Below are 15,098 nucleotides of genomic sequence, written 5' to 3'. Positions count from 1 at the left end.
AACTGAAGAGGAGCTTGATTGCATTTTGGTGGAAGGAGCACTTGAGGGAATTGAATGTTTGAATCTGGGTTGAATACCAAAGCTGTTTCTTTAAATTGTGGAAAAATTTGTTTCATGAAATCTTGAGATAATAAAATTGAAGAAGCTTGAGATGATGGACATGCAGTTGTTGACCTCAAAGGAATGCCTTGTGAAGCAGTAATATGAACCATGTTGTCATCTGTGGCAAATGCTTGTTGTTGCAGTTGAGTTGCTGCATGATCCTCTGAAGTTAAGAACGGCTTCATTTGTTCTTGTTGGAATTGTTGCTTTGGAGAATAAATCTGTTTTTTATATGTGACTGGGGAAAATGATGCAATGTGGGTGTTCCGCCACTCGGTGGCGCTGTTGCTCCCATGGCTGGGTGTGGCGGTCGCCGTGGCCGCTGTAATTGTGCAGGCCGGCCACTAGGTGGCGCTGGCATCGCGACAACCGGACCCTGTCGATCGATCGATATTCTGTCCAGGATCTCTTCAATTATTTCTGACAGAAGACGCTGTGCTTGTAACAAACTCTCCGTTTCTGGATCTCTGGGAAACACTGCAGTGATGTTTGGATGTGCACCCATGTGCCTGAACGAGCTAGCTGATATTGAATCACTGAGTGGCTGCCGAGTTGGTATTGAGGCGCCGCTCGTGGACGGGGTTATGGTTTGTGGCGCCTGCTGTGAGGAGGCGGCCCCTTGGAGAAATTCTCCGCCCTGGCCCCACCCCATCAACACTTGCACCGCCCCCGCCCGCTCCGATCCTGCTTGCATCGTCCCGCACCGCCCTGGGAGGCGTTCCCTCTCGACCCGGCCCCGGGGGCCGCCCCGTCCCGCTCGCCATCGGGGTTTACCCCGCCCGGAGCGAGACTGCGGCTTGGGATACATCCCACCCCCACTGCGCCTGCGCCAACGCGAGCCGCGGGCGCCTCTGGGGTTTGCAGTGCACGGCTCTGCGCCTGCGCCTGCGCCGCCCCTCCTGGCTCTCTGCCCCACGCTTTGCGATGCGGACACAATTTTGTCCATTTCGCTTCCCGTAGCCTCCATCATCACCCTACGCCGAACTACCGGCATGGGCTTTTCCTCCCTCTTTGTCCCGGTCTCGCGGTCCGCGAAATCCCGACGGTCGCCCGCGAGTTGTTTTTCCCCGCGATCCGCGCCCCCCTGACACGGTGTGTTTTCCTGCTGCCCCCCGTCACGTTCCGCGTCCGCGCCCTGTGATTGTTCCCGGCGCAATTGACTGGCATCGCCTTGGCGTCCTTGCGCCGCGGTGTTATCTCCCGCCGCCGGCGCGATTTGGGGTTGTTTTCCCTGCTGCTCTGGGGTTTGGCTCACTCCCCCTCCCCCCTGTTGTGTCTGTCCCTGCCCGGGTGGGGGAAGGGACGGCGAAGCGATTTCCCGCGGTGTCTGGGAAGGGGTAAACGGACTTCTAGGTGGAATACGATCTAAATCTTCCCGTTCCCCCCCCTGGGGCAATTGTCCCATGTCCAGGGGACATGCTTCAAAAGAAAGCATGTCTCTATCCTGATCGCTAGGATGAAGTACAATTTTTTTCTTTCCCGGGACTGGCATCGGGGAATCAGGTTTCGGAATTTGAGGCTCCGAGATAAGCTCTTGTGATTTATGTGCCTCATCCTGGAGGAGCTGCTGGCTCTCTCCTGCTGCTATAACCTGGGGAAGCGGCTGGCTATCCCCTCCTGTTGCTACATCCTGGGGAAGCGGCTGGCTATCCCCTCCTCCCACATTCTCACTAGGAGATACGGGATCTGCCTGCTGCTGAGAAGCAGCTGGCTGCTGTTCAACAGAAGAAACATGGCTCTGTTCCTCCCGCGCAGCCCTCCGCTGCTGTAAAGGAGGAACTGCCTTTCTATTACGTGAAATTGCTTCTAGCATAATTCTCCCTGCGGGCAATAGCTTCGCAGCTGTTTTATCCTTTTTAGTTGCCCTGTGGTACAACTCCCTATTTGCCTCTTGCCAAAATGCTGGCTCAAATAGGACGTGGGTTTCGCAATGTGGAAAGTTACACTGAACCCACAAAAGCAGAGCTTGAAGCTCATTTTCAGGAAGGCCTGCAGGATGTGCAGACACAACTACTCGTAAAGCAGAAAGGATCTTAAGTTGTTCCTGGGAGACTCCCACCCCCATGTGTTCTAGATTTGACCGGTCTCACCAAAACTGAAGAACAGGGTGCAGATGTTCTCAAATTGGTCCCTGGGGTGTCCTGATCACCGACCAGCAGATCTCAGGGTGACGAATCCAGGGCCCTTGGAGTTCGTCTGTCCGAGGCAAAGTTGAAGTCAGCTGCTGTGGCCACAAATCTTCCCCTGTCTTCTCTGGATGTTTTCCTGGCTTTAGAGGGCTTTGTGCGTTCACTGGAAAGCACCCAGTGAAGCCAATTCTCGGTGAGGTGCCCCCTCGGTGCCCACCCAGGGGCGCCAGATGTCGGGGGGGTTTCCTCACCCGAGCTTTAGGTGGTTTAAAGTCCTTGGCCCTCTAAAAAGCCCCGAGTCGTGTCTGTGCAAAAAAGCAGAGTCCTCAAGGTTTGTTTTCAGGTTTCTCGTGTTGTTTAGTATTTGGTATCTCAAAATTTTCTCTGCTCCCAGCCGAGGTCTGGACAGCAGCTGGGACACAAGGCGACTGCCCCACAGATGGGATGTCCCCTAACATTTATACAGATAATTACGTACTAGTTATTTACTATTTTGTGCCAATGCCCAGTGCCCACACCAGAACTGACATTCTACTTCGGTCCAATCCACTCTAACTACTTTGTGCCATCACCGCCCCAAAAAATGGAGGACGAGGAAGAAGGAGAAGCACATAAGGTACCACCCAAATTCCACCATCTTGTCCCCATTTACTTCTATTCTAAAAATTCTAAAACTATTGAATTCTACATCATCTACTGTGCTAAACTACAATTTTCACATCCTGGAGGTTTGTAATTACTTCTGCAATGTTGAAAGCTTTTCCCATGGATTAAAATCAAACCCGGTGTCTTCCTGGGCTCTGTGCCAAGGTCTCCGAGCCCCCTCGACCGTCTCCGCACCCCCCTGTCCAGGGCTCAAACTCCTTTCCTCAGGTCCCAGGCCATCCAAGGGGATGTCCTAGACTCCAACAATTCCTTAGAGGGTTTTCCTCATGCTGTGGATTTCTGTCCTTTAGAGTTTTTTCCAGAAACAGCATAAGAAATATCTTGCTTTAAAGCCCTCAGATCAAAACTGTCTTTTATCCAAAGGCACAATGGTTTACTAGAGGAGCGTTATCCATTCATTTACTTCTATCCTGTATTTTAAACTACAGGCTATGAAGTGCCAATAATGAATAAATTTTGTAGAAGGAGTGAACACTGCAGTCCATGTAGAAAACTTTCTGTGTTCTTGTTTCATAGTATAATATTTGTACAATTTTGTGCTTTATCCAGATTTTTGCAAAGGGAAATGTGTATAGGAACAATATAGAATTACACTTTCTAACTTTTAGACTGTAGCTGTAATATTTCTGGTAATTATGTGTATCCAGAGTCCTTAAGATAGTACTGTACTGTTCTAGCTGTGTTTAAGGTTCAGGTAATGGGTACATCTTCAGTAGTTTAAAACTACGTATTTTCTTTATGTCTAGATATTTCTGTGTGAGCTTTCAGAGTAACCTTGAGCTTTGTTTTGAAACACCTTTTTTTCTGGCCATGTTCAAACACCTGTTCTACATGAACCATATCCCGACACATATTAAGGATAGTAGCAAGTACTTTGTACCATGACTTCTTTCCCTCCAGACAGACTTGGCAGTCTCACACCTCAACCTGACATTCAGGCAGCTTTAGCTGAGACCATCGACAGCTTTTCAAGGTAAACTGACACGTGGCACGTACAGCTGTGATTTCTGCGTAGCCAGAGTAGGGTACAAAGGGGAAGTTAGGTGTTTGTTTCAGCCTGTGTGTTGCGGGCAGAGTGGGAGCTACAGAGATTACAGAGAAGCCTTCCCGTTGAGTCACAAGGCATAGACCAGACCCTCTTGCTTTCTGAACTCCTCACAGAGGCCTCTGGGTGCAGCTGGATCCAGCCTTAGCCCTGGACTCTGTCAGTGGTATATGGTAATGGATTAAATAGGCATTACTGAACCTTTTCACAGTTTTGTCCCACAGGATTAAGGATGACAAACCAGAGATAGTTATATAAAAATGAGTTACTTCTTATGATAATGATCAGACTAAAAGATCTTGATCAGAATTATTTACTGCACAGTATAGATAACTATAACTACTAGTCTAGTGAAGTTCACTGTTTTTGAAGCAACATTGAAGCAAATATATCAAAGGTAGCAAAAGAAATTATGAAGTCGAGCAAATCTCTTTCTCTCAGCTTCGAGGGGTAACCTTGAGGCAAATCCCAGCTGACGAACGGAACCTCCACACAAGCTCCAGAAAAGGGATTGTTGGAAGACCCTCCCCACTCATTAAAAAGTGGGGGTGGGCCCTGTGTTTCCAGGTCAGCTGTATCAGCTCAGCATCTTCAGCTAAGTTCCCAGTAGTAGTATAGTAGTAGTAGTAGTAGTAGTAGTACCAACACTTGTTTGTTGCTTTATCTGGTACTTTACCAGGTCTGCCACAGTTTCACCTTTCTATAAGCTATGTTTAACTCTGGGATCGAGTCAAGCTGCTTTCAGCATTATTCAGCACCAAAAGCACCAGGACAACCCCTTCCTCCATTCACCACTAATAGCTTTGCAAACAGGGCATTATTTGAGCTGCTTTACTCCTGTCTGGGCAGAGCATCCTGCTAAACCTCATCACCCAACACCTACCTGCTACAGGTTAACTTGCCCAACAATTCCTTACCAGTATTTAATCTGCATTTCAAATTCACTGATGTTTCCAGCTATGCCATGTCGCAAAACATAACAAAAATAAACCAAAATACTGAAAGTATAATGACTTTGTGCTTTACTGCATATAAAGGGCAAATGTAAAATGCAAAATAAGTATTTGTGAATTACACAAAACATGGCTTGCAAAGTCAAGCTAATGATGTTGTGATACATACCACTATAATATTAGATATTTCAGTGTTTCTTTTTAATATGCCAATCCAAACATTTTCTATGTATTTTCAAGTTGAACTTAAAAAGTTGAAGGAAGTGTAGGGTTTTTCTGACTTCCTTTTTTAGAACTGTGCTGCTTTTTCTTTCTTACTTTGACAGATTGGTGCAGTAAAAAGTAGGTACTAATAGCTCAAGTTAAAAGAAAAATGTTCGACTGTTTCTTCTCCCCCATCCTGAAGAAATAAAATAAAATTACTCCTAATTGTCTAGTGTCCTTAACAGAATGCATGAACATGTTTCCTATAACTTTGTATTTTACTTTAAAATCTAGTCTGTATTTTCATCTGATTACTGGTATCACTTTTACCACAGTGCAAAATATATTATATCATGTGCCCTTAATAAGGTATTGTTAAGTGAATTATTCATAATTGATCCCATGTCCCAAGGAAAATGATGCGAAGTTTGAATTAAACTGAAGTTATTTTTACTGCAGGCCACTGATACTGACTTATTCTGAGAAGAACGTTTCCTTTGCTAATGCAAATAAAGTTCCAGAAAGAGAGAGAAGGGGTTAAAATTGAGTCTGAAGGAAATGTTGGTACATAGTTAATTTTGGACACATACCTTTTTATTCCAGCACTGTCAGTACGAAGCTAAGTGATGAAATGCATCACAAGAGTACGTGTCTGTTTGAGTAATTGAGTAAATCTAAATTCTGTCAATTATGTAGATTTATTCAGGGCAGGAGAAATTTTGCATTCTCAGTGTTACACATCATGAGCTTTGATCAGCTGGTAATTTTGAGCCCACAAACTAGGTTTTGTTTCCCTGCTACAGGCAGACCTTGCAATGATGCGAAGGAAGAGCTGTCAAATTGAAGTACTTTAGCATTCATCACAAAAAAAACCAATAACACTTCTCCTCAAAATTTTAAGTTGATGCCTTCAATTCTTCATTAAAATTTCCTTAAAATTAAAATTCTTAAATTTTACACCCTCTGAATCTTTGAATTTATATTTTCAAATTGTATATTTGAATGCTGTACTGTAGAATTGTTTCCTGTTATTTAAACCCCCTATTAAAGTTAAACAGTATTTGTCTTTGATACAGAGATAGAGATAGAGATAGAGATAGAGATAGAGATAGAGATAGAGATAGAGATAGAGATAGAGATAGAGATAGAGATAGAGATATCTCACACACTAATCTTTCCTTCTATATTCATATAATAATTTTGCATTTGTTTAGGTAATTTTGTATTGATTTTTCCTGGAGTGAGGAGCAATGTTTGTCTCAGTTCCTCCTCAGACTGGGGAAAACCAGGCATGCTACAACTTAGGAAAAGCATTTTAGTGTGAGGAAGTCTTCAGAATATTTAAAACAAGAAAAGAGATTATACTGTCCTTTTGATGGAAGCATTCAGTAAGTTTCTAGGCAGTTTTTAAAACCAGATTTGTTTAATCAAAATGAAAACATTTGTCTTAGTAAGTACAAGTGAACAATCTGCATGCAATTGGATTTATATAATTGTTGCAGGAGTAATCAGCCAAGTTGCTATTGCTATATCCACCACAGAAAAGACTCCTTTAGCCTAGGAATGTTAGTAATATCCCTGGAGCTTTCCTTATGTTGCCAATGGAATTCAGTCTTACTTTGATCTCATTTTTCCCATTAAAAATTATATTGAGCAAGGGCTCCTTGCCTGGTATGTGGTAATATCCTTAAATTGCTATCCAGTCAGTCATGTTAGGTTTTTACAGATGAGCCAAAGAAGCTCAATAGAGTAACTGTGCAAAAGAAATTAAATCAAAGGTAGTGGATATAATATTGGCATAAGGAATTTAAAAGGTACAATGAATCTAGTTTCACATTTCCATTCAAATTGCTGATAATCAAAACCCCTTCCTTTTTATGTATTACTGCCAGCAATTTAGAAGAAAAGTTTCTGATGACTGCTTTAAAGCTTTGAGGTGTTTCTGGGGCAAGTGAATGCTGTATGATTTGAGTAGTAAAGCTCTATTAACTTATTTCCAGCAAAATCATCTGTGGCATCTTGTTCATGTAGCTGTATACAATATGTAGATACAAACAGCTGTTTCCTGGTCTTATTGTGATAACATAGTTGTGGGTTGGAGAATTTTGGTACAAAATGCTCTAGCTAGCATGACCTTTTAGCACAAGTAATTTTTGTTTCATTAGTCCATATAGATAGATCTTCCCTTCTATTTGATATGTTTTGTGAAGGTGGAAGCTCAAGTGCTTTGCCAGCGTTTTTTGTGTGAGTGTTCTGTATGCCTTGTACAACACAAATACAGAGGCACTCAGAACTTCATGTACCATAAAAATGTGTGTACATGATGTGTTCGTAAATTTTCCCAATGGTGAAAAATAATTCCACATGCTTTAGCATCATGCATCTTGCATTTAAATATCTATATAAACGTTGACCAAATGGTATTTCTAGTAATTTTATATGGCTGCAGAGACACTGTTAGTGTTTCATGTCAGGTTGGATGATAAGCATGATCCTGCTGCCTCAGTCTACCAGTTTCCTCCGTTGGGTGTAGCAAATGTCAGTGGTAGACATCTGTCTGAGAGTAAACAATCATAGAGAACCTCTCTAGTCAATGTGTGACTGAAGTTCAGTCTATTCAGTGGTTCTTAAAATGTGATTTATGTCTTCCTAAGATATGCTTCTGGTGTACTGAAGTTACCACAGTTACCACAGATTGTTCTAACTGGATGGTAAACTACTATAATTTGGATTGTAGATTGGGTGTGTCTTCCTGTCCTTCATGTGATTTCCTCTTGCTGGAGAAGGGAACTATCTCTTCAAGGACTGTTTTATCTAGGGGTTCTTTAAAGTGTAACATAATAATGTAAACATTAAAAAGTGAAACAACTAGAGGCATTCCTCAAGAGGCATTGATGCTATAGTTGCTTCTAGACTGGCATATTTCAGTAAAGGGATGATGAGCTTCTTAAAATAAATTTAAATTTTAAAATGCAGATGAAGCATTTATTGTAAAGTTAGACAATTTTGTCAAAAATCTGTCCAAACACGAGTTTCACTTTGAAAGATTTCTCAACTTCAATGAGAATATTTATCTTGGCTGAGTTTTCAGTGCTAAATCTTCGCTTGAGTTTACTATTTGTTCTAGATTCAGTATATGGAGCCTTAGACTAGGAACATGGAACCTGTTAAAAGTTTGCCCCTTTTTCTCCCTTGAAACTTTACACAGAAGAGGCTCTGTTTAAGTTTCCTAAAGTAGAGCTTGTATTAGGTAGTCTAGTTTGCTAGTCTCTGTGGTAGTATAGAAAAGCTGACCACCTGATAATGTCACAATAAATATTTATTGCAGTGAGAAACCCCTACTACTGCTCTGCAGCACTACCAGGAGGGTGTGGGCTGTATTTGCTGCTGCTGTCTGCAGATTCAGTGCAAAGAACGAGCGCGGCAGCATTAAAGGGAACCACGGCTTGAGTATGTGCTGTATGGGGCTCCATGCTGCAGTGATTGCTGTGAGTGTTAAAAGCTACTTCTGTTACAAAGAATATCATGAGTTTCAAAAAAATAGGGGGTTTTCCCCCAATTAATTTCAGCCGCTCAAAGTCTTGTTGAATTATCTAATTTCTTAAAAACTCATTTCAGATGACAGGACCAGTTTGGCAGTGACTTGATTTACAGGTAAGTATATTCCTGCTGCCTGTTTCAAAGTGAGGGATGTTGGCACCTTTCTGTAGTTTTCTGTTGCCTGGATTAGCTTTGCAAAAAAAGGACATGTTTTCTTAGTACGAGCATTTTCCCTCTTTTTAGTGAATAGATAAAAAGTTTTGAAAGCGATGAGGACAACTTTTTTTGCTTTTTGGCACATATTCACAAGCATACACCTATCAGTTAGGAAAGATGTTCAACAAAAGATGGAAAATACCTTGGACTAGGTATACACCTCATCAGAATGTGTCCAAACTGCTTACCTAACACACTCTAGGTGAATCTCCTCTGCAAGAAAGTAACTGATAGTGTGCAAAAGTCTACTGGAAAACAAAGCATTGAAGACAGAATTACTTTGCTCTGGCATTTTTCTTCACCCAGTTGTTCTACGTCCCCACCTTGCAGGAGGACTGGCCTTTGGGTGAGTTTGTTCTCATTGGCACACAGTTTACACATACATCAAGCTTATTTGAAAGGGGAAAGGTTTCAAATGCACAGGTGAAGGTGAATTGACTGATTGTAGCAGAATGCTCTGTTGCTCAGCTAATGGTAGGTGATACCTAGTGGGGGTGGGGGAAGCACATCTCAAAAGGATTACTATTGATTGAAGGTAGAGAACATGTTATTTCCTTGATATTTCAGGGAAACTGGCAGGAGTTGCTTTGCTGCTGGAGATAAAACCTTTATGTTGCAGTTGAGATTCCATACTGACATAATTACATCTACAGAAGTAATAAACACTGATGTTCTCAGTGTTTCAGCTTCTACTAAAATTTCCCAAATTTGTGCTATATCTAGACTAATAAAAAAAAAAAAAAAAAAAAAAAACCCACCAAAAAACAAACAAACCCACACCAGAATACTTTGCATTGGAGATGTTTGAAAACACTCATATCCTGCCATGTTTACAAAGCGTATTTGCTGTTTCTGCTTCCTTTCTATCCCAAAGATAACCATACCTGCCAGCCTTTAGCTGCTTCACATAGAAGGAAAGAACTTGTAGAGTTAAATACAGAAGAAAATTTTGTTTACCAGTGTTCTGAAGGCTTTTTGCTAGGCTTTTGGAGTCAAAACAGTTGAGCAAAGGTGTTATGGGGCACACAGAAAACATATTTCAATGCTATTAATATTTTATTCCTTCATGCTTTATCAAAACAAAACTTCACTGCCTCTTGGTTTTTTCCTCCAGTCCATGACTAGTCCTTTTTTTTCTGAAACTATGAGTTTCCTGGTGGTAGCATTTCACATTTGTCTCCAACCTGCTTTGTAAGAATTACACAATCTCACTAGATCCCTAATCAGTTTACAGGAGGAAAAAAAACCCAACTTATTGTGTAATATGAACAAATGGGGTAGTTGAGCCAATAAGTGTGTTCAAAGATAAATTCTTTGAAGCTGCAAAAGGAGAGCTGAATAGATAATATTATGATGAAATGTAGTTCTTCCAAGAAAAAGATTGATCTAGAGAGGAGCTTGTTTTAAAATCTGTAAGGACTAGCTTGGAGTTTGATGGTTAAATGGTATGTACCAGTCACTTCCTGCTAGTTGACCTAAAGCGATGAAATAGTTTGGATTTTAAAACTACAAAAACAGAGCAGGTTTTGCAAACAACTTTCCAGTGCCAGGAAATGGGACCTGGAATAGTGATGCGGAACTAAGATATCAAATTCACTTGCCAAAGTAAATCAACTCCATGCCCCAATAAATAGTCAATAAATATAAATGTGCAGGACTCTTCCCATCCAAGTCTTTGATGGACTGGAAACCACTGGATAATTTGAAAAAAACAGGCATTGAAAGAGATTGCGGGAAGACAGTGTGTGTCATGTTCTCTGGAGGGCACAGAACCACCCCTGGGCAGGACAGTCATCATTTACTTGAAAGATTTGTCTCTTATTCCTGTTTGTTTTCTGTTGCAAGAAGACTGGATCTCTGAAGAAGTGGACAATTCAGGGTGGTCCATCCTTAACTGGAAACATACAGTCAGTGGTATTAGAGTGTAAAAAGATTAAACAAAAAAATTTACTTGTCCAACTGCAAGTGGCTAACATAACTAAAAAGGCATAAACTTAAAGTGCAGATTTATACCTCTGTATCTTCATGAATCAAATTAACTCTCTTACATCTGTGCAGCCTCTATCTACTGGCTGTGAGAGGAGCTTGGTTTGCTGTGGTAGTTTCATGATGTAATCTTTACTGTAAATGAGGAATATTTGGTGACCACATTTCTTTAAGTGAAATTCAAAAGAAAAGCAGGCCAAGTTCAGCAACCAAAGCCCTTCGAGTATTAATGAGCAAGAACTGTAGAATGTATAAATACATATTATTAATAGCATCCTTATTAATAATTTGTCCAGTTAGTGCAGGGAGGTTTCAGTAATTCACTGTGTTAGATGCTGTTTAACAGTAGGATAATCTGTGTTCAAGTAGTCTTACAATGTAAAGAGTTTGGTTTATATCATGTAGGTAGCATTTAACTGTAAAAATACGAGAATAGAGGAAGTGATTGTAATCTTGTTTAAGTTCAAGTAACAGACTTTATAAATGGAAACTAAAACTAATGAATGCAAATGAGTAGTTCTTTTCTCAAATTGTTGGCATTCCCCATATCTCAAGGACTTGTGAAACTCATGCTTCTGGTATTTTAAAAAGAGAGTGGCCAGGAATATGCCCATTGGCTTTTGTGCTTTTTCTTTAAATTCATATTTAAAAAAAATTCCTAAGTATGTTTTCCTGAGACAATGTCATAATGGATAATGATGGGGAGGATCTATATCCAATTCATGCATCATTTTACTCTTCAAAAATTTACTCTCTCTGTGTCCGTTGTTCCTGGAGTCTGGCCTCTTTTAAAAGCATAGCAAAATCTGATTTTTTCTAAATGTGAGAGTAAAAATTATCCAATTGCAGTCCTGTCTACTGTGTTTCATTCCATAATACACGATGGAATTGTACACTGGCTATTTTGTTCCATTCTGTGGGAAAAAATAAATCAAAAGAAAATTTAAATGGCATGGAGAAGAAGCTGTTTTGGATGACTGCTCCCTTTATGGTGAGCTTCTCCACTTGTGCCAAACTACCTGACAGCTCCAGAGGCAGAATGGGCTTGATAGAAATTTATGCAAAGACACAGAGTGAAAACACTCTTTTACAGTGGGCCACAAGGCCTGTTCAGGAAGGGAAGATCCTTCATTATCATCAGCTTCACATTTCTTAGCCCGAGCTGTAAAACACATAAAAGAAGTCTTTGCCTACAGTGGTCTTAAAATGAACTATGAATTCAGCTCTAAACTAAGAACCAAGTATGAGACTGTGCGAGACTGACAAGTGCAGCATAGCCTCAGAGGCCTCGGAGCTGTGAGGGGACAAATACCTGTTACCTGGCAGACCTGAGGTCATGTGAAGTTGTATAAAAGCCTCAGTGCTAGCTAAATAACAAACATGTAACATGAGGGCATGATGGTTCGTAAGAAATTTAATGTCCTGGTATAAACAAGGGCTGCAAGAGATCATAGTTCAGGGTTGGTAATGACTTCACAAGCTGCTGTCAGAGTCAGTGAATTTGGGTCAGGAAAAGAGTTAGAATCACATTTGCTCCCTGCAAAACTGGTGCAAGGCTGCTGCTCCCTACGCATTGCTGCAATGTGCTGCACGTGCCCTGCACACACTTGTGTTGGGATAACCTTGTCTGCGGTTATGTTTGCGCTCGTCCTGCGTAAGCCTCTCTGACCCTAAACATGTGCCCAGACAAACTGTAACACCAGAACATTTCTGTGTTTATTTTATGCTGGTAGAAGACAGCAGCAACCTTTAAGAAAGGCTTGACTTAATACATTTCCATTGAACATTTGGAATGTTCAATGTTTCAGACATTGTTCCAAACAATTGTTCCAAACATTCAATGTTCCAAACATTCCAAACTTTGTTTATTTGTCACTTTTTGTTATCATCCTGTGCATACAATGTTGGGTCTTAAAAGATATAGAGATCAGAATTGATCCTCAGAGTACAGCTTGTCCAGAAAGATAATTTCAAGTTTTTTAGGACCCAGGAGAAGCAGATTAGTAACAGAACTTCCTGCTGATCCAGACCATTAACCTCTGTGGTCAGATGCTGCCCCTGTAGGACATAAGCTTTCACATACTTGTGAGTAGACCTTCATCCCCCATTTTGGTTTTTGCCCTTTGGAATCAAAATCACAGACTCACTTCCTCGTTCAAAAAGTCAGTTAAGGACTAGGGGGAAAAAAAATCCAAAACTGTCTTTGACAGTCAGCTTTGTCATGACAAAAGGCAAAGTCTGTTAAGAGATAGAGTTGGAAAGAGGCTATGTGGACACTGATGTAAATGTCATATTTTTTATTTGGTTTCAAGAACAACTCAGCTATGTAGCCAAGAAGGCATGTTTATTTTTAAAATAGCAGAATTATTGGTCTTTGTTCTACTCAAAAACACAATTCCCAATGCACTTATTTCCTGCTTGTGTATCTCAGCATCAGGTTTTCTCCTGAACCAATCAGCCATGGAAAACATCTGCCATTTTTTCTCTTCAGCACCCATCTTGTGTTTCTCTAAATTATGATTTTTTTTAAACAGAAATTGAAAAGGAAAGGGTCTTCAGTTTGTCCTCTTGCTCACTGCCTCACTAAATTAATACTTCTTTTAATGCTGCAGAATAGTGTGTCATTCCTAAATGTCACACTGTTTGTATGGAAAGGATCATAATTCAGCTACCTCAAATGATGGGAACATGCCATTGGAAGCCAAGATTTTCAGTTCAATAGCAATAATATACTCTTTGGCAGCCTTGAAATAAGTTTTTGAGGTGAATCTGGGGCATATGCTCAGGGCAGATTTCCCAGAATGGTTGAACATCTGTAACATGATGCTAATACAGCGTTCTATCAAATGGTACTCCTTGCTTCTTCAGTAATTGTTTTCTGAGTGTCTGCCTCTCTAGTCTGATATTTTCATGGTCATCATCTCTTCAGTCTGTTTGATTCCTTCAGGGAGGAACAGAATAACAGAACTTGTATCAGCTTCAGTTTTCTCATAGCTCTCAATTCAGAGAGATTTTCACTTCTCTTTCGAATGCCAGTCATCTTCTCTTCTGTGTTAGTGCCTGTGCCAAAGCATTCTCCCCTCCTCCCGTGGTGGGGCTTCCTCTGTGCAGTTTCCATTGGTGATGGTAATTGGATGATAATTACTGCCACAGGAAGAGCTTGAGTCCATACAGCCACCTCCAGGTAAAATGCCTGGGGTGTATATGTGACTTTGTGTGTCTGTATGTGACTTTGTGTGTCAGATGGCATTAAAAATATTCATAATAAACAGTTTACTGAAATGGACAATAGGAAATACTAGGTATTTCTCTGGAATTTTAGTACTTCAGCCAGAGCTGTACCTTTGCCTTCTTGGTCTATAAAGCCCCAAATATCATTCCAGGACAAAAACCTTCATCTTCTTTCGAAGAACTCAACATTCATCCTATTCTGTCTGAATTTAGGAATCAGGGAAGTCCATGCCCTGAGTGCAAGGCAACAGCACAGAGACAAGCTTTTCAGCAGCTCCTGCAAGTGCTGCACCTGTGTGCACCAGAGAGTCCTAGGGAGGCTGAGCACAGCAGGAGCATGTGAACATCATCTGTGGGGACATTCATCTGGTGCAAGGGGAATGGGTGCTCCAGTCCCTCCTCAAGGGAGGGACTTCTTCCCTGTTTTATGTACCCATAAGATGTAGTGCTATGTGCAAGACAAATCCCACTGAGGCCCTAGCCAGCTGCTGGGGAGCTGTCCTGATGTATGGTTGTATCCATACACTCCCTCTTGGGCAGAGGACTGAATCTGGTTTGCATATTGGAACTTGCATATTAAGCACTAATAATTTTTACAGCTCAAAACTTTCTTCGTGACTCTTCTTTTTTCCCCCAAAATGAAGTACCCACAGATAAAATTTCTGGTATGGAGAAGGCTGAATGAGAATTATGCAAACCATTTTTATGTAAGAGGTTTATGGTAGGCACAGAGGCAGCTGATGCAGTCTAGAATAGGGGACATCTGAGGAGGCCACAGTTTGGGGGTTTGATACCCACATAAACAATGAAGGCATTGCTAGGGAGTCCCAAGTATATTTGTAAATCATTGTGAAATCTGTCCATTCATGATTTAACCCAAATTGGAAAAAAATTTATTGCTGTGAGTTGATTATTATGATAATTTACAAACTAATACAAAGTGTGATAAGCCTATTGCATCTATCAATGTGCTAGAAACCTTCATCAAATTAAATCTTGCTGGAAACAGTAAAGATCCAAATTTGT

Source organism: Sylvia atricapilla, chromosome Z (genome assembly GCF_009819655.1).
Source record: "Sylvia atricapilla isolate bSylAtr1 chromosome Z, bSylAtr1.pri, whole genome shotgun sequence".
NCBI classification, from domain to species: Eukaryota; Metazoa; Chordata; class Aves; order Passeriformes; family Sylviidae; genus Sylvia; species Sylvia atricapilla.
Note: the sequence above shows the minus strand (reverse complement) of the source record.